Source organism: Muntiacus reevesi, chromosome 22 (genome assembly GCF_963930625.1).
Source record: "Muntiacus reevesi chromosome 22, mMunRee1.1, whole genome shotgun sequence".
NCBI classification, from domain to species: Eukaryota; Metazoa; Chordata; class Mammalia; order Artiodactyla; family Cervidae; genus Muntiacus; species Muntiacus reevesi.
This window is the reverse complement of record NC_089270.1, coordinates 18830931-18858145: the sequence shown is the minus strand read 5'-3', so window position 1 is coordinate 18858145 and position 27215 is coordinate 18830931. Positions and strand designations below refer to the sequence as shown.

The following is a 27215-nucleotide window of genomic DNA, read 5'->3' as shown; positions in this document are numbered from 1 at the left end:
CATGGGATTTCCCAGCCAAGAATACTGGAGTGGGCTGCCATTTCCTTCTCCAGGGGATCTTCCTGACCCAGGGATGGAACCCCAGTCTCCTGCACTGACTGGCAGATTCTTTACCACTGAGCTACCAGGGAAGCCCCTAAACTCAATCCTGACCTTCAGGGAATCTTATTATGGATTGCTTGGTCCCCACAAGAACCATCTAAAGTATTTTCAGTTGGCTGAAATCACTTGTTCTTTCACTTCCCCATTTGCTCTGTCCGACTAACTCCCACTTATCATTCTTCCCTGTAAGCCTTCCCCGACCACCCGGGCCCTCCACACCCACCTCCTTCCATCCTCAGCCAGGCTGAGTTAGGCGCCCCTCCTTTATAATCCAAACTGCTATCCTGTATTTAATATCTGGGTCACCCCCTTGTACGTCCTCCTCAAGGACAGAGGTCTTTCAGCTCCCGTCTTGGTACCTAGCATAAGGCCGGTCTCATACATGGTTGGAGAATGTTTCTTGAATGACCTAATGACTGATCAAAGTGCCAAGGAGGCCAGGAACTAATGCATTTGAGGCACAGAAAGAAACAAGAATTGGAGGAAAGGAGGGAGGAGGAAAAGACGTGACTAATACTTGATGCCTTAGCCTCATTTTCAGGACTTTTATCTCAGCTGATCCTCACAAGAGGTGAGGTAGAATTGGTACTCCCATTAGATAGATGTGTAAATTGAGGCTATGAGGAACGCTTCTTGTGGAGGGGAGGGGATTAAAATGATGCCATGGAGAGAGAGAAATTTCCTTTCCTTAGACTGGAAAATATCTTTATCACAAAAACGTTCTTCTCCCTTTAACTACAAGCTGGAGGAATCTCTGAAAATAGGACAGTGACAAAATCCTAGATTGTGAATTCTAGCAAGAAATACGGCTCTGCGTGAGACCTGTGCTAAAGCAAAACAAACCCCATAATTATGTGGGCAGGAGAATCACTATCACAAAGTCTGAAGTGTTTAATCTGAATTAAATATAATTTTAAACCAGGGGGAATTTGTTCATGTATAGGAATCTGTACTTCTATCAAGGTGAGGAGAAGCAAAAGGCAAAAATATAGGCAACATCTCTAAGGCTGACCTTGACTTTAAAATATATATTTAACTGTGCAGAAGTCGGATTGAGTCTTCACATTCCAAGATAGTGTCCGTGGCTCATGGACAGGCTGAAGGGCTGGGGAGGTATGAGGAGAGAACCTTTTGAAACCAGCTAGCTGAAATTTTCTGACCAAGAAAGGCACAATCTCACTTCTAGGTTCAAATGATGGGAAGTTCTGATAAGTCCGAAGCTGTCCCTAGAATTGAGGAATAAATTAAGCAAAGAGCTGCTTAGCACAGGGACAAGACAGCGCTGAGATGGAGTCTCCTGGCCTCTGAACTGCTCTGGGAGCGAGAGCTCCACCTTCAATCCCAGCTGAATGAAACCTGCCCCTCTTCTAGGCTCCTCACCATAACTGGGCCTGGAGAAGCTGCACATGCCCTTTGACCCTCTCTTAAAATTGATTTATTCAGAACATTGACCCTAGGAACACTCATACATTCCATCATTGCCCCCTTTCATTGTCTGTATTTCTCTTTATTTCTCAGGCTTCCCAGATGGCTCAGTGGTACAGAGTCTACCTTCCAATGCAGGAAACACAGGAGATGTGGTTCGATCCCTGGGTCCAGAAGATCCCCTGGAGAAGGAAATGGCAACCTGCTCCAGCATTCTTGACTTGGAAGATCCCATGGACAGAGGAGCCTGGCGGGCTACAGTCCATGGGGTTGCAAAAAGTCAGACATGACTGAGCACACACATGCACGTATGCAGGTTCTATTTCTCTCTCTCTCTCTATCACACACACCCCAACACGCACGCACATACAGATGTATCTGTTTTCTTTTTTCTCCCTAATTAAACCGAGTTCAATATTGAAAACAGATACAAACTGAACCCTACCCGCCAAATACTGTCACATTTTCCCAAAGACATCATTTCGCCCTAGTGATGAACGGGAACTTACTCCCACTACACCATTAAAATAATGTCTCTTTCACTTACTCCCTGCCCTCTCCCTGCCAAGAAAATAATTAAGGAAGTGTAGAATATCAGAGCTGCAAAGACCTTGAAGACCATCCCCGCCTTTGCTGCTCACAGCAGAGTCTAAGGATCAGCCTTGCCAGGAGTCTGCTGGAAGGACAGAACCTTTGGCTCCCCAGGAACTCGTGAGAGTAGAGTCTGAAATTGAACAATATCCATGTAATTCACATGCACACTCTGACCCTGAGTTGGGCAGCGCTTCTCAGCCTGGCTCGCCAAGAGCATCACCTGGGGAGGTTTATAAGCCACCGACGCCAGGCCTCCCTTATCTGAGAGCAAATTAACCAGGCATATTTCTGGATGCAGGGTGGTTAAAGGGTCCCCAGCAATTCTGTTCTGCAGCCAGTATTGTGAATAGCACAGCTCCTGCCCAACCCTCCCATTTTCCAGATGAAGAAATGGAACTGCAGAAAGCCAAGTGACTTGACAAAGTCTCAGTGTAAACCAGGGGTCAGGCTGAATCCATAAAGTGATGCGCCCTAGGGTTTCCTCCAGAGGGTGGGCTCCAGCCGAGGAAGGGTCTGTTCCCTGGGCCCTTGGGAGTCTGGCTCTTGTTGGACTGAGAGAGAAGGCTACTCCTTCAGCTGCTGCTGTTGAGTCTCTTAGTTGTCTGACTCTCTGAGGTCCCATGGACTGTAGCCCGCCAGGCTCCTCTGTCCATGGGATTTTCCAACCAAGAATGCTGGAGCAGGTTGCCATTTCCCACTTCAGGGGATCTTCCTGAGCCAGGGATTGAACCTGCCTCTGCTGCATCACCTGCATTGGCAGAAGGATTCTTTACCACTAGCGCCACCTAGGAAGCCCCCTGTGTTCACAGAGGGTCCCCCCCAGTCACTCCTTTCAGAGCCCTCCTCTCTACTACCTAAGAAACCATATTCAGTTTGGAGTATAGCTTTAGAAAACCAGGTACCCATAACACTTCTGCTTGACCCACCATATATGTGTTAAATGCATTCATAGCTGCCTGTCCTCCTAGCTGTTTTTCTCTCCGCCTCTCTCCTACTCCTATTTCTAAGAAAAACAACCAATACACACCAGCCCAAAAGAAATCTCTGAGAAAATCCAGCTCAGAAGGGTGAGAGACAAATCAGGATATGTGCCATTTCCTTGAAGCCCTGGAAAATGCTTACATCCGAGGCTGACTCGGGCGTTCCATTTTCAACCAGAAAAGCAACACTGATTCCAGCTATGGGAAGGAAGGCATGAGTTTGGGTTTTCAGATTGGCCAGGACACTCCAGAGGTGGTTTATGAGCAGCCCAAAAGTCGAAGCAGCCTTCTCTCTGCGGTCCCCACGCAGACACTGCAGCCCCTGGTCAAGGAGACTCGTCTGAGAAATGCAGAGATGAAGATCTACTCAAAGACTCAGAACTGGGAGGCTGGGACTGACACACACACCCTTCCGGGTGTAAAAGAGACAGCTGGTGGAAACCTGCCGGATAGCCCAGGGAGCTCAGCTCAGGCTCCGTGATGACCTAGAGGGTGGGATGGGGGTGGGAGGGGTATATGTACACCTATGCCTGAGTCACGCTGTTGTCCAGCAGAAACGAACACGACATTGTAAAGCAATTCTACTCCAATAACAACAACAAAATTTTTTTTTTAAAGTGTTCCAGTCTCAGAGTTCTATGGCTCTTCATGTGGAGGAAAACTGATCAAGATTTGCAGGAGTCAAAGGCCAAAATGGAATGACGGTGAAACGACATCAGAGGGCAAATCAGACTAGAAGAGGAGACAGAAGGAGAAGGAAAGAAGAGTGCAGGAGGAGAGAGGTGTACCGTCATTAACAATACATTAAAAGGCTCTGCTTTCGCCTCCTGGATCTTCACATCACAGACCAAGGGCCGAGGCCCCTGAGATCGTGCAAATGCAGGGATGAGGGATGAGCAAGCTGAGAGGGCAGGTCCTGGCAGCAACGGTCTAAGGCATCCCACTGCCCGGTCACGTGTGGCTGCGGCGGGAGCGCTGTGCTGGGTGGCCCTGGAGCAGAGGGGTTCTGCCAGGCTGCATCCCAGGACCGCCTTTTGCAGAAAAAGGAACCCGAGTTTCCTCCCCCGGTTACCAGCAGTCACTGTGCCTCCCCCCACAGTTGGGAGGAAACCTGCTCTGCGCTTCCAGTCACAACTTTCGATCAGGCCATCCTCACGTTTGGGAATGGAGTCTGCGAGGGAGATGATTCCAAATCCTCTTCTATTTTCAGGTTCCCTCTTACAGAGTGGCGCTAGTGGTAAAGAACGCGAGCGCCAGTGCAGGAGACATAAGAGACTTGGATTCGATCCCTGGGTCGGGAAGATCCCAGGAGAAGGGCATGGCAACCCACTCCAGTATTCTTGCCTGGAGAATCCCATGGACAGAGGAGCCTGGTGGGCTACAGTCCATGGGATCGCAGACTCGGCCATGACTGAAGCGACTTAGCACGCTTATACGGAGAGTAGCATCAGCCAGACTCCAAGAAGCAACTGAGAAAGGAGGTTGGTAGGAAGGGGGAAAATCCATGTCCATCTATAAACCCGCACGGCCTGGGGAGGAAGCTTTTATTTTTAACACTGGGAGCTGTGAGGCCGACCTATATTTCGCTTCTAATATTGACAGGAATGACAAGCCTCGAAGGCCAGGACACAGAGCTGGCCCACACCCTCTGAAGACTTCCCACGGAGGAGCAGTAGACGTCAGACACCAGATCTCACTGTGGACAGAGACCCGGGGCTGAAACAGAAGGGGACGGGGTAGCTGGGTAAAGGGCGCACTCAAGTAGGATGGAAGGGGACAGCCAGATCTTAGCTTTTAACTTCAGAGCTTGGAAATTAGCCCACAGCCAGACTGAGCATGCAACTGACAAAAAAAAAAAAAATATGGGGAGGAGGGCAGGGACTAAAAGCCCAAGAAAGGAGAAAATCAATAGGAGATGTACAGAGAATTAGGAGAGGTGAAGGAGGTGAAGAAGGTGGTCAGTATGAGGTAAAGGAGTGGCTGAATTTCCCAGTATCAGTAGGATAACTTGCACAACACAGCAGAATTCTCTGGCCAAGCAGGCAAGAGAAGAAGCGATATTAAACAAAGCCATCAGCCAGGATTGCTTAAAACCATTGGATATGCTTTTTTTTTTAATGCATTATCCCCACCCTTCTTTTATTCCATATTTTATTTTTCCTACTCATTTCTCAAAACCTAACCCTCTAAATCATCTTTGTCTGGCCAGCCTTCTGATGACAAGGCTTCAGACATGTAAGACAACGTTAAATTTAATTTTATGCCTCAGACACTGAAGGTTGGCAGCACTTCGTTATTTTTTCGTCAAGCCTTCACATTTTAATCTGCCAACCAGTCAGTGAACTGGAAACAGAGAGGAATCACTTCAGATTATGAGAGACTTTAGACTCGACATCACCAATTTTTTTTTTCTTGCTTATCTGGCTGTCATCTAAATGTAAAGCTGTGTAATGATTTAGTGGAGGCGTACAAAGGCCCCGGGGCTCCGTGACAGAGGCTCTGAGAGGAAGGGACTGAGCTGAAAGTCTCCACTGGGTGTTCCCCAAACATCTCCCCACCAAAAACACATAAATCAGAGCCCGGTATCTTCCTCTGCTGCCTTCTAAACCCTTGGTCAACGGCATCACCATGCACTTGGTCATCAGCAAGGGCGACAGTGGGGAGGCGAGGAGGGGTCATCTAGATGCCTCCCCGTGCCCCCCAAGCTCACACAGGACAGGTGCAGCAGCGTCACAAAGAGGGGAGGTGACAGAGCCAGACTTGAGCCTCTGCTTGGTCACTGGCTAGCCATGAGCCTGCCCTGGGCCAAGTCACCCAGCCTCTCTGTGCCTCGACGTCCTCACCTGTGAAACCTCGGAAAGCTGGGAGTGTTGTTGTTGAGTCACCCAGTTGTGTCTGACTCTTTGCAACCCCATGGACTGTAGCCCGCCAGGCCCCTCCATCCATGGGATTTCCCAGGCAAGAATACTGGAGTGGGCTGCCATTTCCTTCTCCAGGGGATCTCCCCTGACCAGGGATCGAACCTGCATCCCCTGCATTGGCAGGCGGATTCTTTAACCACGGAGCTACCAGGGAAGTCCTGTTGTGGGAGTAAATGAATTAAAATAGGTCACTTAGAACCAGACCTGGGACACATTAAGCGCTCAGACTTCCCGGCCCTCAGCGCCTCGTGGACTCAATTGTCAGGACCTGTCAATTTCAACATCCTCTTTCCTCTCGTAGCCCTCACCAACTCCCACCTGGACTAACATCTTCCTCCCTGGTCTCCTTGTCTGTACTCTTGCTCCCTCAAATCCATCCTCCATAGAACAATGGCACTGACGTATCTAAAACACAAAACCAGGGCCTTCCTGGGGGTCCAGCGGCTAAGAGGGGGCCCAAGTTCAGTCCCCAGTCAGGGAACTAGATCCCACACACCACGACTAAGCATTTACATGATCCCACGTGCCGCAACTAAGACCTGGTGCAGACAAGTAAATATTTTTAAATAAATAAAGAAAGCACAAAACCAAACGTTTCACTTGTTCTCAGAGCCCTTCAGCGGCACCCTGCTCTCCAAAGGAAGAAATTTCCAGACTTAGTGTGTCAGACGGCACCTTCCCCAGCCTGCCCTCCCCCCTTCTCTCCATCTCCATTTCTGCCACTCCTCTCTCACCACCTTCCTCTCCATGCCCCCGCCACCCTGCTCCTCTGAGCTGCTGTGCATCCCCCATCTTGCGGAGTCCAGCCTCCATGGCTGAGTTTGTGTGATTTCTCTATGGAAAAGTTCTCCAGGTTCCACTTTAGTCATCATCACCTTCAGAGAGCCTTCCAGAACTCCCTGGTGGCTCAGTGGTAAAGAACCCACCTGCCAATGCAGGAGACACAGGTTCAATTCCTGGTCCGGGAAGATCCCCTGGAGAAGGAAACGGCGACTCCAGTATTCTTGCCTGGAGAATCCCATGGATAGAGGCGCCTGGCGGGCTACAGTCCCTAGCATCGCAAAGAGTCGGACACAGCTGAGACTAACATTTTCACTTCCAGATTCCCAACCCTGGGCAAACTCCTCCTTCTGGGTTCCCAAAGTCCCGTGCATTTTTCCTGCTCCACATTCACCAAGTAAGAATGAAACTTGAGAGAAGGACTCATCCCAAGCACCTTTATAACTCTAATATATTCAAACCCAAACAGATTACTGTGTGATGCAAGGATTAAGGACATGGACTCTGGAATCCATGTACTGGACACACATCCTGCACTTACTGGCTCTATGACCTTGATCGTGTCACTGACCTTGTGAAGCTCCATCTGTAAAACGGAGATGACCGTAGTACCTCCTTCACAGACGTATTGTGAAGAAACAGCAAGGTTAATTTAACATAGAGTCTTTAGCCTGGTGCCTGGCACAGCCTAAGCTCATATATAAACTTCAAGGGAGTGGGGAAAGTTCTGACAAATGAAAAATAGCGATAGAATGCAAAAAAAAAAAAAAAAAAAAAAAAGATGGCCACTAGCTTTAGTTTTATAGGCAGAACTCACAAATGGCTATGCCAAGATAATCTTGGATATGATGTTCATTTGGCTGCTTCTGAGACTTCCAAAAAGTCAGAGAGAGAAAAGGGCTGAATCAGCAGGTGGAATGATTACGCTCTATTCCCGAGAGACTGGGTTAGTGAGAGCAGTCCCTGTGAGGAGCCAGCGGACACATCCTGGAGAGTTCCGGAGGACGACAGTGAGCCCAGGGCAAGCTGCTCACTCCCAGCAGGCGGTGGACAATAGACCCCTGGACCCTCCTGCTATCCTGCTAGTCTCTACAAGAGCAGATAAACTCTCCAGAGCTAGAGTGTTAGTCACTCAGTTGTGTCCAACTCTTTGCGATCCCATGGATTGTAGCCTGCCAGGCTCCTCTGTCCCTGGGACTTCCCAGGCAAGAATACTGGAATGGGTTCTTCTCCAGGGGATCTTCCCAACCCAGGGATCGAACTCAGGTCTCCTGCATTGCAGGCAGATTCTTAACTGTCAGAGTCACCAGGGAAGCCTTCTCCAGAGCTAAGCTTTGCCAAAACTCTAACAACGGTAACAGATCCATGCTTTGCCCAGAGGACCTTCTTAACCAATGTGTGTTTCCATGACTTCCTTACAACTCCAGCCCCAGAAGAGTCAGCGGCGGGTGAAGGTGATCAGAAATGATTCCCTGCCCTTTACGCCAAGACCTGGAGTGGAAATACTCTCAGTTCATTAAAATGCTACATAACGGAGTAAATCTTGCCAAATGCCACCACAAGCATGTATGAAATTTTGTTCTTTGCTAACTCGCCTACTCACAAATCTTTAACAGCTGTCCCGCAGAGCATTTGCAGAGGTTCTGCTGTATTTAGGCGCTGGAGAAGACTCTTGAGAGCCTCTTGGACTGCAAGATCAAGCCAGTCAATCCTAAAGGAAATCAACCCTGAAGAGTTGGACACGATGGAGCAACTGAACTACAACAATCCTGAGAAAGATTAACAAGCAGGAAAGGCGGGCCCCCACGTCTGCCGACAGCTTCTGTGAAGGAGCTGAGGGCCGACCAGTCACAGCGAAACTTCTGACTGAGACTCTCCAAGCCGTAAGGAAAACACGGATTTCCACAGCATGGGGAGGGGAAGGGACCTCAGGGAACATGTCTCGGGGCCCATGGGTTCCTGATTTGAAAGCGTTCAGAGCGCCTGACCCTTTGTCTGAGTCTACAAGGGCAGCCACAGCAGGTCCCACAGTCTGGGTGGCTTCAAGACATTTATTCTTGAAGAATTTATTTAAGACATTTATTCAAGAATAAAGACATTTATTCTCACAGCTCTAGAGGCTGAAAGCTCAAAATCAAGGTATGCACAAGTAACCTTTCTGCTGAGAACCTGGAGGGAGGTTCATTGCCAGGCCTCTCCCCTCGAAGTTGGTTTGTGGGCAACCTCTGATGTTCTTCAGTCTCAGCCCCCATCACTCCTCATCTCTGCCTTCATCTTCACCTGGCGTCTCCCTGTGAGCACATCTACGCCCAACTTTCCTCTTTTTATAAGGACATCAGTTCTACTCAAATAGGGTCCACCCTTGTTGTTGCTCAGAAGCTCAGTTGTGTCCGACTCTTTGCAACCTCATGGACTGCAGCAAGTCAGGCTTCCCTGTCCTTCACCACCTCCCAGAGCTTGCTCAAACTCATGTCCACTGAGTCGGTGATGCCATCCAACCATCTCATCCTCTGCTGCCCCCTTCTCTTCCTGCCCTCAATTTTTCCCAGCATCAGGGTCTTTTCCAATAAGCCAGCTCTTCCCATCAGGTGCCCAAAGTATTGGAGCTTCAGAGTCAGCATCAGTCCTTCCAATGAATATTCAGGGTTGATTTCCTTTAGGATTGACTGGTTTTATCTCCTTGCTGTCCAAGGGACTCTCACGAGTCTTCTCCAGCACCAGTTTAAAAGCATCAATTCTTCAGCACTCAGCCTTATAGTTGGACTATAATAGTCCAACTCTTACATCCGTACATGGATGGGAAAACCGTAGCTAATGGTTTAGTTTGATTACCTTGTAAAGACCTATCTCAAATACAGCCACCTTCTGAGGTGCAGAGAGTTAAGACTTCAACATATAAATGAGAGGTGGGATACAATTCAGCCCATAACATCCACTCTCCAGGGACCACTCTGTAACCAGGACACGAGCCTTGGGTCTTATGACAGATGTTGGTGTCGGTGCCAGGGCTCCGTGGACATGGAGCAGGTGAACGCACCGCTCATGGGTGGGGGTGCACCGCCCTGGTGCACAGAACACAGAGGACGTGCATGCCAGACCCAGGGTACCAGCTACAAAGCTGCCTTCTCAAAGGAACGAGCCCATCACCTCGCAATCAGGAGGCACAGGCAACCCTGGGATTCATCCCGCGGAGCCACCTGACTCTCACCCCAACCCCAGCCCCTACTGACAGGCTCATGGCTCCAACCGAGGAGAATGAAACCACTCCTCAGGTGGCCGCACATCCTGACTCCCCGGCCTTCTGGTGATGGAGATGGTCCGAGAAGAATTCACTACTCCTTTTCTTTGCATCTTTGGCACTTCCCTTCAACCTGTCCTTTCTTACCTAGCCTAATTCTGCCTGTTGATGAGAAAGTTCTTAACTAGCAGATGGCCTCTGTGAGAGGAGGAATCTAGTCCATTCTGTTCACTCCTATGATCCAGTGTCCCCTGCAGCACACAGTTGGTTGCAGGTCTCTACAGACCTTTGAAGGGTATAGTGAATATTCCTCCCTGCCCTGGATGGGCAGCTCCTCCAGGGTGGGGAGCGAGTCTCACTTATCTCTTCATTCCTGCCCAAGGGCAGCCTCACACGAAGTCCCTCTGTAACAATGAATGCAATGAATGAATGCTTCCACTTAGATGTTCTGCTTCACCTCAAAGTCAACTCTGAAGTCAAATACAACCCCTAACTTATCATATTTCTTCCTCAAACAAGCTGTCCCTCAGCATTCAGTTCAAGTGCATCTCTTATAAACCTCTTCCTGACAACCGGCCTCCTCCCCAGAATCGAGGACCGCTCCTTCCTGTGAGTCCCCGCCCTGGACTCTGCACATGCTTCTGTCCTGGCATCTCTAATCACAGTGGTCTTCTCCTACTTGGCTGTGAGTTATTTAAGGGTAAGAATTTTCCTCTTGTGTTTTTGATTAACACACGGTTTTGTAAGCATCCTTTCTTTCTTTTAAAGTTATGAACTGCTTTGCTACTCACCGAAGCTCAAACATTAGTTTCCCTCACCTGTTCTGCTGTATCCAATCAGCTATCGTCTATTCCTTCTCCGTATCCCTGGGGTCCCTCCCTCCCATCCATTCAGTCCATCCATGCACCCAAGCATCCCGCTTTCCATTTACTCAACCACCATCCAAACCCTTCAATCAGTTTTCCATTCAACCTTTCTGGCTCTTTCTTCCCTCCTTCAATCCAATACACAGCTACCAGATTAAGCATCTTACTACATTATTATGGTTTTTGTTTGTTTTGCTCTAAAACCTTTGACAAACCATACTGCCTACAGGATAAAGTCTAAACTCCCTGCCATGCCTTTCAGAATCCCGACAACCAAAACCCTTGACTTTGCCTTGCCACATTTATTTTCCACCCTCCATGCCACAAACCATTCTCAAGTAAGTCTGCTCCTTCTCCTGAACAACCACCCACACTGACTCCTGTCTCAGTACTTCTTTTCTGGCCATTCTGCTTGCTTATTTGTTTCCAAGATCTTTCCTGTTACTCAAGTACTGCTCTTTATTCAAACCCTCCATGAACTCCCTGATCACCCCAGCCCTGGAAGAAAGGCTGCTCTTTGGAATTCCTATGGAGTGTACTGTCTGCACCATGAATGTGGAGCATATGCCAGCTGATCCTGACACTTATTCTTGTCAGGAAAATGTTCATCATCCCATCCAAGTTGTAAGCATCCCGTGAGCAGGAAATGTATCTGGTTGCATGCCTTTCTGTAACTTCAATAGGTAACGCGGTGCCCTAAGCATCGCAAGACTGTGGGTGAAAGGAAGCAAGTGGCTGTTTGGAGGATTTAAAATATTAGCTTTTATTTGCTGTAGATCTATCATAGGAGGGTGTAGGCAACCAACATTCATCATGACGGGCATGCATTTCACCGTGTGATGGATGACTCGAGCAGAATTTAATGTGAGCCACTCTATAAATATTTTACTAAATGAACAAATTACAGGTTGGCCAGTGTCTGCTGGTTAACAAAGCCTAAAGGCAGGCAGGAAGGCGCCACAGCTTTTCCGCCCAAGAACTGCTGTCGCCATTCCCATAAAAGTCATTAGAGCAGGTGACTGCTCTCATCTCCCCTGGGGATGTGAGGCCTGACTCTTGGGAGACTTTTCCCAAAGCCCTAATACACATGTTGTACGTTAGTTTCTCAGTCGTGTCCAACTCTTTGAAACCCTATGGACTGTGGCCCACCAGGCGTCTATGTCCATGGAATTCTCCAGGCAAGAATGCTGAGGTGGGTAGCCATTCTCTTCTCCAGGGGATCTTCCTGACCCAGGGGTGGAACCAGGGTCTCCTGCATTGCAGGCAGGTTCTTTACTGTCTGAGCCCCAGCAAAGCCCTGAGCCATCAGGGAAGCCCAAAAAGCCCTAGACGCTAACCCAAACTTCTCCCTTCTAAAGTTAGTCTAATATATTCTGTCCTGGGTCCTCTCTTCCAACTGACACCCAGATTCTGTCCACAGAGATGGGAGAACACTTTAGAGCAACTGACAGAGTCAGCTGAGATGTTACCATGGAAACACAGTGGTGACTTCAGGAAATCCATCTGTTTTTAAATTGCTCTATAGATCTGCTCTACCTTCTTTCACAGATCATGTAACCCAGAGCCCCCAAAGCCTTTGCACCCACAAGACCTTCCTTCCCCTACATCTCTTCCAAATTTCAAGCCTCACCTAGAAACCCTGCACCTTAGGGGCTAAATTGATCAACTTGCTCCAGTCTCCCAACATTAACAAAGCGAAGCCAAAACTAGCATCTCCACATGAATGTTGTCATGGCAACAAGAGGCAGCTGGTTGTGGGTGAGGAGAGCTGGTGGTTTTAGGGAAGGGTCAGCATTTTCACTTGGTTCTTGTCTTCCACATCAGAAGAAACAACAGTGCATATTTGAAGCTTTTCTTTCATTATTCAAAAGGGAAAAATACATAGTAATACTTCAAGTAACAAAAAAGATATATTTGAGAGGCATAATTTGTTGTCAGAAGGCTCAACATAAATAATAGGAGTCACACAAGATACTGAGTGGTCAGGGTTCCCTTCATCCCCACTCTATCTTCCTCCACAACTCTCTTGAGAGGTGAGCCACAGCCCCCCGCCCTTGGGTCCTCCTCTCTCTTGGGCTGGTCGTTGCCTCATGGTCATCTCAAGAGGGAGGTCTTTGCCTGTTCCCAGACAATTACACCACACCATGGAAGCCGGAAGACACTGTTCTTGGGAGAACAGTGGTGATGAATAATCTCCCTTCCTGTTATGGGCTGAATTGTGTCCCTTCCACTCCAATATTTGTATGTTGAGCGCTAACCCCCATTATGTGAGAATATGACTGCTTTGGGAGACAGGGCCTTTAAGGGGCAATTAAGTTAAAGTGAGGCCATGGCTGTGGGCCCTAATCCAATATGACTGGTGTCCTCATGAGACAGAGACATCAAGGGGTGCACATGGACAGAGGGATGACCAGGTCAAGAGGCAGCAAGAGGGCGGTCATCTGCAAGCCAAGGAGAGAGGCCTCAGGACAAACCAACCCTGCTGATACCTAGATCTTGGACTTCCAGCCTCCAGAACTGTGAGAAAACAAATGCCCGTCGTTGAAGCCACCAAGTCCAAGGTATTTTGTTAAAACCGCTCTAGCAAACGAACACACCATCCTTCTTTCCTTGGCTGTCCCCACCAGCAACAATGGAATACCAAGGATGACAAAATAAAATGTTTATCCTCACAAGAGTTGTGATGTTCTCTTGATGTTGACTTTGACATAAAAAGTTCAGCCTTTAATGCTTGCCTGACACATTTTTTTCCATCCTCTTACTTTTAATTGATTTAATGCCTGTAGATTTAAAGAGAGTTTCTGGACTTTCCTGGTGGTGCTGTGGATAAAAATCTGCCTGCTAGAGCAGGGGACATGGGTTTGATCCCTGGTCTGGGAAGATTCCACATGCTGCAGAGCAACTAAGCTGATGAGCTGAAACTACTGAAGCCCGTGCATCCTATAGAGTACGTGCTCCGCACTCCGAAGTCCTCGCTCACTGCAACTAGAGAAGGCCTGTGCAAGGCAATGCAGACCCAGCACAACCAAAGATAAATTCATTAACTAATTTTTTTTAAATGTTGTACCTTAAAACAAACTAGTTTGTTTTCGCTCCTTATCCAATCTAACAATTTTTCCTTTTAATTTGGGTATTTATAACTATGCTGCCAATGGACCACTAGCCACATGTGGTTATTTTAATTTAAATTAACTAGAATTTAACAAAAGTTCAAATTCCCTTCACAGGCACTCTATAACCACATGTGACTGGGCAGTAAAGAAGACAGATAAAGAACATTTTCATCATCACAGAGAGTTCTACTGGGTAACCTGCTTTAGATCATTTATATTTGGTGCTATTATGGCTGGTTAACTTTACCATTTTGCTATGCATTTTTCATTTGTCCAACTGCTATTTGTTCATTTTTTCATCTTTTTCTGTTTTCTTTGAATTACTTGAGCATTTTTTATGATTTCATTTAATCTCCTTTGTTGATTTACTAGTGATAATTGTTTTGTTTTCTTCAGTGGTTGTTTTAGTGTTAATAGTATGTATACATCTTTAAGTTATCATTATCTACCTTCAACTAATAATTATAACACTTAACACATAAGAATCTTATAATAATCTACTTCTTGGCCTTTGTGCAATTTCATATTTTAGTTCTACGTATTAATATGTTTTAAACTCCAAAATACATAGCTACCATTTTTGTTTAAAAAGTCATTATCTTTTAAAGATAAGAAAAAGTCTTTCATATTTATCATTATATTCACATTTTTTATGCTAAACAGAATCAGAAATAAATAGCATTCCTTTATGTTGATCAGTTTTTCAAACCAGTAGATTTTCCATCTATTAATAACTAAAGGACTTATTTTTAATATTTCTTAGTGCAGGTTTCCTGGCAATGGATTCTCTGTTTTCCCATGTCTGTAAAAGTCATTTTAGCCTCTTATTTCAAAGATATCTTTGCTGGATACAAAGTGCTCAATTGACAGCTTTATTTTGTTTCTTGCAGCACTATGAAGATATTGCTCCACTATCTTCTGTCTTACCTTGTTCCGAGCAAGAAGCTTGCTCTCTTCCTTGTTTTTGCTCCTCTGTCTGTAATGTGTGGTTTTTTTATTTTTCCCTCTGTATGCTTTTAAGGTTTTCTGATTATCACCGGTTTTAAGCAATTCCAATTTTTTTTTTCATAGTTCTTGTGCTTGGGTTTGTTGAACTTCTTGAATCAGTGGATTTTTCATTCTGATCAAATTTTTTAAATTTTGGCCAGTATTTCTTCAAATATTTTCTTCCCCATCCCCTCCCTGAGGACTTTAATTACACGCTATATTAGGTCAGTTGAAACTGTTTCACAGCTCACTAATGCTGTTAGTTATACTTCTTTCAGCTCTTTTTTCTCTGTGTACTTTACTTTTAATCATTTCTATTGTGGTGTCTTCAAATTCACTAATCTTTTCTTCCGCAGTGTCTAGTCTGCCTTAAGTCCAACCTAGTGTATTTTTTTTAATCTCAGATTTTATATTTTCCACCTCTAAAAGCTTGATTTTGGTCTTTTAAAATGTCATCCACCTCTTTACTTTTCATGTTCACTCTTTACTTTCTTGAACATATGGGATATAGTCTTAGTGTTCTTGTCTAATAATTCCATTATATAAGTGTCATTTGGGGATCTGTTTCTTTTGATTGACTTTTCTCCTCTTTATAAGCTGTCTTTTTCCTTCTTATTTGTCTTGTAATTTTTGATTGCATGTCAGACATTGTGAATATTTCCTTGTCTGGTGCTAGATATTTTTGTTTCTTTATAGAATATTATTATTATTCTATAAATTATATCTCAGTACATAAAATTACATCCTATAATTATACTCTTGAGCTGTGTTCCAGGATGCAGTTACATTACCTATAAATAGTTTCATCATTTTGAGGCTTCTTTTTGTGTGTGGGCTATATTATTTTTATTTTTTTACATTATTTTTAATTGTAGTGAAATACACATAAAATTTACCATCTTAACAACAGCTCAGTAGTGTTAAGTGCATTCACATTGTTGTGTTACCAATCTCCAGAACTCTCCTCAACTTCTGAAATTGAATCTCTATACCTCAAGTTTTCTTTTTCAAGCTTTGTGAGGTGGGACTAGAGCAATCTTTAGCCTAGGGCTAATTATACCCCACTAACAAGGCAATATCTCTCTAAGTACTGTCCCCAACGCTGAATTGTGTGGTTTCCCACTGTGGCTGGTGGGAAGACAAACTACTTCCAGCCCTGTGTGTGCTCCCGGGATTGTTCTTTCCACTCCTTTTGTGTGGCTTCTCTTCTGCCCCCAGGCAGCTTCCTCGCAGGCACCCACCGTCAGCACTTAGCTAGAGCACTTGGGGAGGACTCCCTAGACATCTCCAGAGCGCTGGTTCCCTTCGTGCAACTGTCTGCTGTCTGGTCCTCTTCTCTGTGAATTCTAGCCATGCTGGCCTCCCTGAATTCCCAGCTCCATATCCTCAACTCAAGGTCAGACATCATCTGGGTTAGACTCAAGGTTAGTTAAGCTCCACATCCTCAACTCAAGGTTAGACATCACCTGGGTTCCCACTCCTTCTCTGCTGCCTGAAAAATCTATCTCCTTGTTCTTCTAAAAGTAGTTTTTGTACGTTACCTTTGCTTCTTCATTCTTTGATTGGTACTAAAAACTAAAGGTACATGAAACGGAGTATCACTCTGGAAACTCACATCACAAGGTAATGATGGAATTTACCAGAAAGGATGTTAGCAGCAGCGATCAATCTATCAAGTCCATAAGCTGCATGGCTGCAGAGAAACCCTGGTCTCGTCAGGTTACTCACCCCATGCTACATGAACATTCTCCATATGTTCACTTCTTGAAGGGAAAAGTAAATCCCAGGTATCTTATATGATTCATCCTTACAAGGAAAAAAAAACCCTGGATTTTCTCTCATTTGGCTAACTGAGATTAACCAAAAATTGCTCCTATATAAAGATAGTAAGTGGGATGGTGGGGGAAGCTTAAGAGGAAGGGGATATGTATACATATGGCTGATTCACATTGTTGTATAGCAGAAAGTAACACAACATTGTAAAGCAATTATACTCCAATAAAAAATAAAAATAGTAAATACTCATTACATATCGCATACTCTTTGAAGTACCTTATATGAATTGTAGTATAATGCAGCAACAAACTAAATAGTATAATTATTCTCATTTACAGATGAGGAAACAGAGACTTAAGATTAGCTTAGGGACATGCACTAGTTAATGGGTGAGCTGGGAATAAGTCTGCTTGACACTAAACCCATCATAAATAGGAGAGGTCTGGCAAGTCAGAAACCCTACTGCCTGACTGAGGAAAAATAACATGGGCCTAAAATAACTATTAGAATGACAATTCAAATAAGGAATAATAGTCTTTACTGGATGAAAAAGAAAAGTCTGACTGATAATGAGGAAAAGTAAGGCAATGAAAAGCAAGACATCACCTTTTATACAGCCAGTTGGTGAAAGGTGAAGGTAAGACTTCCGAAGGATGGTGGGTTTGGTATTACAAATGAGAGGAGTGGTGATGTGGCTGATCTGCAATGCAATGTATTACTATGAAAACACTGAGATCATCTGGGGCAGCAAGATTCACATCCTGTCTTGAGGATCATGTCCTGGGAGTCTCGGTCAGTGTCACAGTGAAGGTCCCTGTGAGAGAGGAGTGGATGGTAGGCAGAGGGCTTTGGAGAAATGAAGTTACCCTTTGCTAAGAAGTACTCTTCTTTAAAATATTCTGCTCTTTGCTCCTCCCCGAGGCAAATATTTTCCTTTGAAAAGAAGAAGCAAAGCAAGATGGCTGAGAGGCGGCTCTGCAGTGTGGAGGTGGAACAGGACACGCACTTGACAGGCGACCCGGCCCTGATACCCACTTGCTGGGTAATACTAGGCCCAGACGGTAAGGCTGACCCTATATGCGAGACAGCAAGAGACACAGATGTACAGAACGGACTTCTGGACTCTGTGGGGGAAGGCGAAGGTGGGACGATTTGAGAGACTAGCATTGAAACGTGTGTATTACCATATGTGAAACAGATCGCCAGTCCAGGTTCCATGCATGAGTCAGGGCGCTCAGGGCCGGTGCACTAGGATGACCCTGAGGGATGGGATGGGCAGGGAGGTGGGAAGGGGGGGTTCAGGATGCGGGATACAGGTACACCCATGGCCGATTCATGTGAATGTATGGCAAAAACCATTACAATATTGTAAAGCAATTAGCCTCCAATTAAAATAAATAAATTTACAAAAAAAAAATCTTATGCAGAAGCTGTATATGTAAAACAAAAGAGGAAGCAAGGCTCTCCGAAGGCAGCTGGAAGCTGAGGTGTGGCTCTCCTCACTCATCACACCCTCTCTAAGGCCCAGTGGGTTCCCAGGAGCCCCAGAGGCTACCCTCCAAGACACTAGACTGGTCTTCTCGGAAGGACTCCCAAATCTAGAGTTCAGATCTCTAGGCTCCAGTCCCAAGCACTGCCCTAAGACTGTTAGGGCTGTGTCTTTCTGGTCCCTGGTTTGCTTAAGTGTAAAGAAGGCTAAAAGAGGGCTTTCCAGACGGTGCTAGTGGTAAAGAACCCACCTGACAATGCAAGAGACTTGGGTTTGATCCCTGGGTCGGGAAGACCCCCTGCAGGAGTGCATGGTAATCCACTCCAGTATTCTTGCCTGGAGAACCCCATGAACAGAAGAGCCTGGCAGTCTACAGTCCATGGGGTCACAAACAGTCAGACACGACTGAAGTGACTTTGCATGCACACGCTGGAAAAATCTCTCAGATCCCTTCCAGCTCTAGCACTGTCTCTTAATAGGATTCTGATGGATAATAAATTAATAAAATACCATTGCACGGAAGCAGGCTATCAACGGAAAAGGATATTAGCCAAGTAGGCAGTGTTGTCCAAGGCCCATAAATGTTTCACCACTTTACAGAGGATTAGATTTCTTTTTCTTTTTTTTTTTTACAGATTGAAATAAAATCAACAACAACAACAACAAAAAAAAATCAACAGAATTTGGAAGCTCTGTTGAGCCATAACCTGCGTTTCAGTATCCCACTGGATAAAAATTGACAAGTGTGCCAAGTCAACCCATTTGGTAAATGATATCCTGTGGTAGGAGGGCTTCAGATATCTGTGGTGGCTCAGATGGTAAAGAATCCACCTGCAATGCAGGAGACACGGGTTCGATTCCTGGGTAGGGAAGATCCCCTGGAGAAGGAAATGGCAGTCCACTCCAGTATTCTTGCCTGGAGAATCCCACGGACAGAGGAGGCTGGCGGGCTACAGTCCATGGGGTCAAGAGAGTCGGACATGACTTAGTGACTAAACCACCACCATGGTTGTATAAGAGAACATCCCCAAAACAAAACAAAACAAAAAAATGCTCAGAAAAATAACTGAAATTTATTTTCCTCCCATACCCTTCCTGTAAACTTGCTGTCATATCCAAATATAAAAGGGACTACTTGTGACATTTTTCTCCACATCATTTTCTCTTCCTGATCCCCTTTCTCCCTAACTGTGTGTGTCTTCAGTGTCTGAAGGCACCAAAGGATGAAGAGATGAGGCTGAGAGTCTACTTAACCAATGTTCACAGCCCTTCAGCTGTTCCTACTATACTTCCAGAACAAAGTCAGGACACCACTGAGTTTCTAGAGTGATCCAAAGCGATCCCATCCAAAGGGATCACAGGGCAGAGAGAACAGCCTCTCCTGGGACTGTGGCTGGGATGCTCGTGGGAGGGCAAGGAGGCCAGTGGAATGGACTAGAAATGAGCTCAAGGAGGTAACGGGGCGGGGGGGACACCATGCAGGAACAGCACATACACAGTGAGATGGGAGCCGTACGAGGGGTCTCAGCAGAGAAGAGGTATGATCAGAGCACCATGAGAGTCCCTGGGAGCTCAGCTGGTAAAGAATCTGCCTCCAATGCAGGAGACCCTGGGTTGGGAAGATCCCCTGGAGGAGGGCATGGCAATCCAACTCCAGTTTTCTTGCCAGGAGAATCCCGTGGACAGAGAATCCTGGTGGGCCACAGTCTATGGGGTTGCAAAAAGTCAGGGATGCCTGAGCGACTAAACATACCATAGCACAGGGCTCCGTGTTAATAGGACCACTCTGGAGGCTGTGTTGAGGATGGACTAAAGAGGAAGAGCGGCAGCTGGGAGACACTGCAGGAGGAGAATCATTCAGGGTAACTTGGACTGGGGTGGTGGTAGCACTAAAAGTGTTTTCTCTATTACCCCATTCACTTTTATATATGATGGAAATACTTATAGTGATGAAAAGATGACTAAAGAAGACCATGATTTTTTTTAAAGTTTCTTTTTTTTTTTTAAACTATGCCTCAATTTACCTTTTAACACGTATTTCATTTGTTGTTCAGTCGCTCAGTTGTGTCCGACTCTTTGCGACCCCCATGGGTCGCAGGTTTCCTTTCCTTCACTATCTCCCAGAGTTTATTCAAACTCACGCCCGTTGAATTGGTGATGCCATCCAACCATCTCATCATCTGTTGTCCCCTTCTCCTCCTGCCTTCAATCTTCCCCAGCATCAGGGTCTTTTCCAATGAGTCAGCTCTCTGCATCAGGTGGCCAAAGTATTGGCGCTTCAGCATCAGTCCTTCCAATGAATATTCAGGGCTGATTTCCTTTAGGATTGACTAGTTTGATCTCTTTGCTGTCCAAGGGATGCTCAAGAATCTTCTCCAACACCACAGTTCAAAAGCATCAATTCTTCAGCTCCCAGTCTTCTTTATGGTCCAACTCTCACATCCATACATGACTACTGGAAAACCCATAGATTTGACTACACAGACTTTTGTTGGCAAAGTGATGTCTCTACTTTTTAATATGCTGCCTAGGTTTGTCATGGCTTTTCTTCCAAGGAACAAGTGTCTTTTAAGTAGTCATTTTGGAGCCCAAGAAAATAAAGTGTCACTGTTTCCACTTTATTTATTTATTTATCTGGCTATAACAGGCTGCATGCAGGATATTAGTTTCCCAACTAAGGGATCAAACCCATGTCCCCTGTGGTGGGAGCTCAGAGTCTTAACCACTGGACCAGCAGGAAAGTCCCCAATCTTGATTTTTGAAGGCATGCTGCTGCTGCTGCTGCTGCTGTCGCTTCAGTCGTGTCCAACTCTGTGCGACACCATAGACGGCAGCCCACCAGGCTCCCCCGTCCCTGGGATTCTCCAGGCAAGAACAGTGGAGTGGGTTGCCATTTCCTTCTCCAATGCTTGACAGTGAAAAGTGAAAGTGAAGTCGCTTAGTAGTGTGTGACTCTTAGCGACCCCATGGACTGCAGCCCACCAGGCCCCTCCATCCCTGGGATTATTGCCTTCTCCATTTGAAGGCACACCTAGTCCAATTGCACTCCTTCATAGAGGACCACACTGAAATGGCCTGGGGGAGACCAGAACCTTTTTTACTTTCAAAGCCTTCCAGAGAAAAGTTTATATTCCTCTGCTCATGGCGAACTCCATTTGGTCCTTCCGTTCTTGACTTAGACATCACTTCTTTTTAATTTTTTAAAAAAATTTTATTTATTTTTACTTTTGGCTGTGCTGGGTCTTCAATGCTGGGCAGGCTTTTCTCTAGCGGTGGCGAGGTGGGCCTTCTCTCTAGCTCCCACGCGCTGGCTTCTCACAGTGCTGGCCTCTCTGGTTGTGGAGCACAGGCTCTAGGGCTTGCGGGTTTCAGTACTTGGGGCACATGTGCTCGGTACTTGCAGTTCCCATGCTCAGTACTTGTGGCACACAGGCTTAGTTGCTCCGCAGCATGTGGGATCGCCCCAGATCAGTGATTGAACTCTGTCTCCTGCATTGGCAGGTGGATTTTTTACCACTGTGCCACCGGGGAAGCCCTCATTTTAACTGTTTATTTTTTTTTAATTGATGTAACTTCCTTCACTTTCACTTTATTCCGGTTTATAACACCATATGTTTCACATGTGACAACTACATTACAGATTGCTTACCACCCAAAGTTCGGTTTCCATCCATTACCATACAGTTAACCCCCTTCACACATTTCCCTGTCCCCCTCCCCAGGCCCCTTCCCCTCGGGTAACCACTACTCTGGTCTCTTTACCTACCCAGATACCACATCTTAAGAGAAGTTTCGCTAACCCCAGGCCCCCTCCACCCACCTCCACATCCCCATTAGGTAGGGTGTTTCCACCCTGGGCTCCACCCCGTACATCCTTCTTCATAGCATGCAACCTGCCTGACACATTGTTGGAGGGTCTGTGCTCCATGAGGACAGGGACTGTGTCTTATTCCCTGGGTTTCATGGGGCCTGGCATCTAAAGAAGCTCAGGAAATATTTATCTCATGAATGGATGACTATAGGGCTTCCCCGGTGGCTCAGACAGTAAAGAATCCGCCTGCAATAAAGGAGACCCCGGTTTGATTCCTGGGTTGGAAGATCCCCTGGAGAAGGGATAGGCTACCCACTCCAGTATTCTTGCCTGGAGAATCCCATGGACAGAGGAGCCTGGTGGCCTACAATCCATGGGGTCGCCAAGAGTTGGACACAACTGAGCAACCAACACTTTAACCTTTCATTTTCACTCTAGTGGACAACTAGAGCACATTTCAAAGATGGATAAATGAAGTAGCTGGCTTCCATTAGAGCCGTGGGTTTGCCTGAAAAGGAGACTTCATGGATAGGATAACATTTTGGGTTATCGCACAGCCTCATAACACACAGCAAGGGGAGTGCTGTTTTCCATTCCCAATGGGTGGGCCCTGGCCAGCGCCCCAGGACACAGGCCTTCTGGCTCCCTATGCCAGCTTCAGGGAGACAATAGAGGCTTTCTCATCGCTCCCTGCTCCTGCACCCTGCAGTGGCGTGTGTTCTCCCTGCCTGGGTCCTCAGTGCCCGGAACTGGCCTTCAGGTCCCTAAAGAATACATGCAATTCTCTTTTCATTGCAACAAGGATGGCATTGTCCAGACAGCACCACCCCTTCCCCATTCCATCTCTCTCTTTGCCCCCTTCTCCTGCACCTCCTCCTGGGGCATCCTGCCCCTCTTTCTCTCCTAGATGCAAGGACAGGCTCCAAGTGGCTCACATTAGTCATTTCCCTTCTCCAAAACAGTGCGGGCACTCTGCAAGTGGGAGACTGGATGGGACTGGGTTGGTCTGAGTTGTGCGCCAATTAAACTGAGTACCTTGACCTTGTTTTCCTTGGAGGCTTGCAAGCTCCAGCACCACAAATATTACCAAAAATAAAAATATCCATGTGTGTGTGATGGAATATTATCCAGCCACGAGACAGAAGGAAATCCGGCTGTTTGGGATAATTTGAATGAACACTGAGGGCATCACCCTAAGTGAAGTGAGATAAAGATGAATACCACATGATCTCTTATATGTGTGGAGGTTAAAAAAGTCAAACTCAGAGGTCCAGAGAGTAAAGGGCTGGTTGCCAGGGGTACACAGGAAGATGTTGGTCAAAGGTACAAAATTCCAGTTATTAACAAGCTCTGGGTATCTACCTACACTCGAAAGTTGTCAAGTGAGCAGAAGTTAAATGTTCTCACCATAAAAGGGAAATGGTAACTATGAGACGGGATGGAAGTGTTAGCTAATGCTATGGTGATGATCATTTTGCAAGATATCAATAGATGAAATCAATACATTATACACCTTAAACTCATACAACGTTATGTGTCAGTGATATCTTGATAAAGCTGGGTGGGGAGAGGTGGAATTCATGTGTTCAAAGCAGAGTTTCTCAACGTCGGTGCTAATTAACATTTTGAACTTGATAATTCTTTGATGTGAGAGCTGTCCTGTAATTGCTGGATGTTTAGTAGCACCATGCTTCCTTACCACTAGATACTGGCAGCAACCTCACCTCTAGCTGTGACAGACAAAAATGTCTCTAAAAGTGCAAGTGTTAGTCATTCAGTCATGTCCGACTCTTTTGAGACCCCATAGAGTGCAGCCCATCAGGCTCCTCTGTCCATTGAATTCTGCAGGAAAGAATACTGGAGTGGGCTGCATGCTCTCCTCCAGGGAATCTTCCCAACCCAGGAATCCAACCCAGGTCTCCTGCATTGTCTTTATGCATTTCCAAATGCCCCTTGCCAGGGAATTGTCATCTCTACTGGAGAACCACTCGTCTAAAGCTTTAAAATGCACACAGAAATGTATCCTATGGAGAGGGGGAAGGATAAATTAGAGGAGTAAGGGATGAACAGATACAAACTACTCTATATAAAATAGATAAACAACAAGGATTTGTTGTATAGTACAGTATATTCAATACCTTGTAATAACCTATAATGGAAAAGAATGTGAAAATATACATACATATACATGTGAATCCCTTTGTTGTACATCTGAAACTAACACAATATTACAAATCAATTGTACTTCAATTTGGAAAAAAATAAGTTTAGAATGAAATATATCCTATGGAAAGCTTATCGAAATGTCTTCTGAGGAAATAATTAAGGACATGAATAAAGATGAAGCTACCAGGACAGAGTGCTGTTGATAAGAGTAACAACAGCCAAGAAAAGGACCACCTAAATTTCCAACAACAGGGGATTCAGTTCAGTTCAGTTCAGTTCAGTCGCTCAGTCGTGTCTGACTCTTTGCAACCCCATGAACCGCCTCCCTGTACACCAGGCCTCCCTGTCCATCACCAACTCCCAGAGTCCACCCAAACCCATGTTCATTGTGTCGGTGATGCCATCCAACCATCTCATCCTCTGTCGTCCCCTTCTCCTCCTGCCTTCAATCTTTCCCAGCATCAGGGTCTTTTCAAATGAGTCAGCTCTCTGCATCAGGTAGCCAAAGCACTGGAGTTTCAGCTTCAGCATCAGTCCCTCCAGTGAACACGAAGGACTGATCTTTAGGAAGGACTGGTTGGATAAATCCGCCCAAACTTTGCAAAACTCCAGTGCCATTTAAAAAATTCCAGGATCCACCTCTATGGGCATGAAATGAGTCTGATGTGGCAACAAGTGACGAAGGCTGATAACAAAACAGCACTCACTGTAGGATAAACGCAGAGAGTGAAGCTTCGTTATGCACAGAGAAAAACGTCCAGAAGGATATAGCCCCAAACGTTAGCAATGTGGGCTTCCCTGGTGGCTCAAACCATAAAGAATCTGCCTGCAATGCAGGAGACATGAGTTCGATCCCTGGGTCGGGAGGATCCCCTGGAGAAGGAAATGGCATCTCTCAGATGGGGAGATATTTTTTTTTACTTTGGCATGCCTGCATTTTCCTAGGCTGTCTACAAGGAATAAGTATTTATAAGATATAAAATAAGGGAACACTACTCAGTGTTCTGCGGTGACCTAAATGGGAAGGAAATCCAAAAGAGAGGGGACGTATGTATACGTGTGGCCACTTCACTTCGCTGTACGGCAGGAACCAACAACACTGAATGAAGCACCAGCTGGAACCAAGATTGCCGGAGAGAAATCAATAACCTCAGATATGCAGATGACACTACCCTTATGGCAGAAAGCAAAGAGGAACTAAAGAGCCTCTTGATGAAGGTGAAAGAGGAGAGTGAAAAAGCTGGCTTAAAATTCAACATTCAAAAAACAAAGATCATGGCATCCGGTCCCATCACTTCATGGCAAATAGATGGAGAAACAATGGAAACAGCGAGATACTTTTATTTTCTTGGGCTCCAGAATCACTGAGGATGGTGATTGCAGCCATGAAATTAAAAGACACTTGTTCCTTGGAAGAAAATCTATGACTAACCTAGACAGAGCATTAAAAAGCAGAGACATCACTTTGCCAACATAGGTCCATTTAGACAAGCCTATGGTTTTTCCAGTTGTCACGTAGAGAAGTGAGAGTTGGACCATAAAGAAGGCTGAGCACTGAAGAAATGACGCTTTCTAACTGAGGCATTGGAGAAGACTCTTGAGAGTCCCTTGGACAGCAAGGAGATCCAACCAGTCAATCCTAAAGGAAATCAACCCCGAATATTCATGAAAAGGACTGATGCTGAAGCTAAAGCTCTAATACTTTGGCCACCTGATGCAAAGAGTCGACTCATTAGAAAAGACCTTGATGCTGGGAAAGATTGAGGGCAGGAGGAGAAGTGGGCAGCAAAGAATGAGAAGGCTGGATGGCATCACCGACTCAATGGACATGAATTTGAGTAAGCTCAAGGAGATGGTGAAGGACAGAGAAGCCTGGCATGCTGCAGTCCATGGGGTCGCAAAGAGCTGCATACGACTTAGCGACTAAACAACAAAGAAACTAACATAACATTGCAAAGCACCTATGCGCCAATAAAAATTAATTTTAAACATAAATAAATGTGTTAAAACAACAACAACAATGAAGATGTAAAATAAGATTCTTCAGAGAGAAAAAGAGCAGCCTCGGGTCTCCAGCCCCACCCCACTCCCACTCTTTGCTCCTCCTATTTGGTAAAAGGACTGTGTTGCTTGAAGAAAGCTGTTAACCAGATCCGAAGTCTTCCCTTTCTGCGTCTCTCCGACCCTGCTCACTGCTCCACCCACCCTGTCCTCCCAGGATGACCCTTAAAAGCGAGGCTATCAGTCGGGAGAAGAGAGGTACTGGCCACTCAACCACCAGCAGAGCTTCAGAGGCGTGCTAACTGCCCCAGCCGGGGCTGGATGCCCCAGGCTCTCCACGGTCCACTCCCTGCAGCAGGGATATCTTCTCTGGCACATTCCAGATCCTCGAGGCACACCCTCCTTCACACAGCCTGCCTCTGCACTGCTGATTAGCCCCCCGGACTTGGCCAGAGCTGGGTGGGTGGGGAGATGACATACCAGCCATTGCTTCTGCCTCTCACCAACTGTGCCCATGAGCCAGATGCTGGGAAGGATGCAGCCAAGTGCTGGTGGGGATGAGTCTGTGGAGATGAGTCTCTGGCCATCCCCCATTCACTGGACCACAAGGGTCTTCTTCCTGCCTCGAGGTTTCCCTGCCCTGTCCATCCCGAGTTTTCCTCAGATGTCTGCTGCAGGCTGGAAGGCTTCTGGGCAGGCTGGGGCTGGGGAAGCTCAGATCAGTGGCTCCCGGTCCCGCAGAGGAAAGCACCTCCACAGGTGTGGGTGTGTGGCTGTAGGTGTGCTGAGGGTGAGTAAAGGGCAGCAGGGGGACAAGCAAGTCAGGTCAGCCACACTGAATGAGGTTGGTCCTCAGGGATTGTGCCCACGCTCATCTGCAGACTCTGTGGCCATTTGTTCTGGCCAGAGACCTGTTGGATGGGTAGGGGAACTGGCGGCCCCACACGCCAGCCACAGTCCTGGCCC

At 46.3% G+C, this 27215-nt stretch overlaps 1 protein-coding gene across 1 annotated transcript in view; it reads right to left on the bottom strand.

Moving 5' to 3' along the window:
* SCD5 (stearoyl-CoA desaturase 5) overlaps nt 1-27215 on the bottom strand; it is a 170095-nt gene that overhangs the window by 122075 nt on the left and 20805 nt on the right. The window lies entirely within an intron of this gene.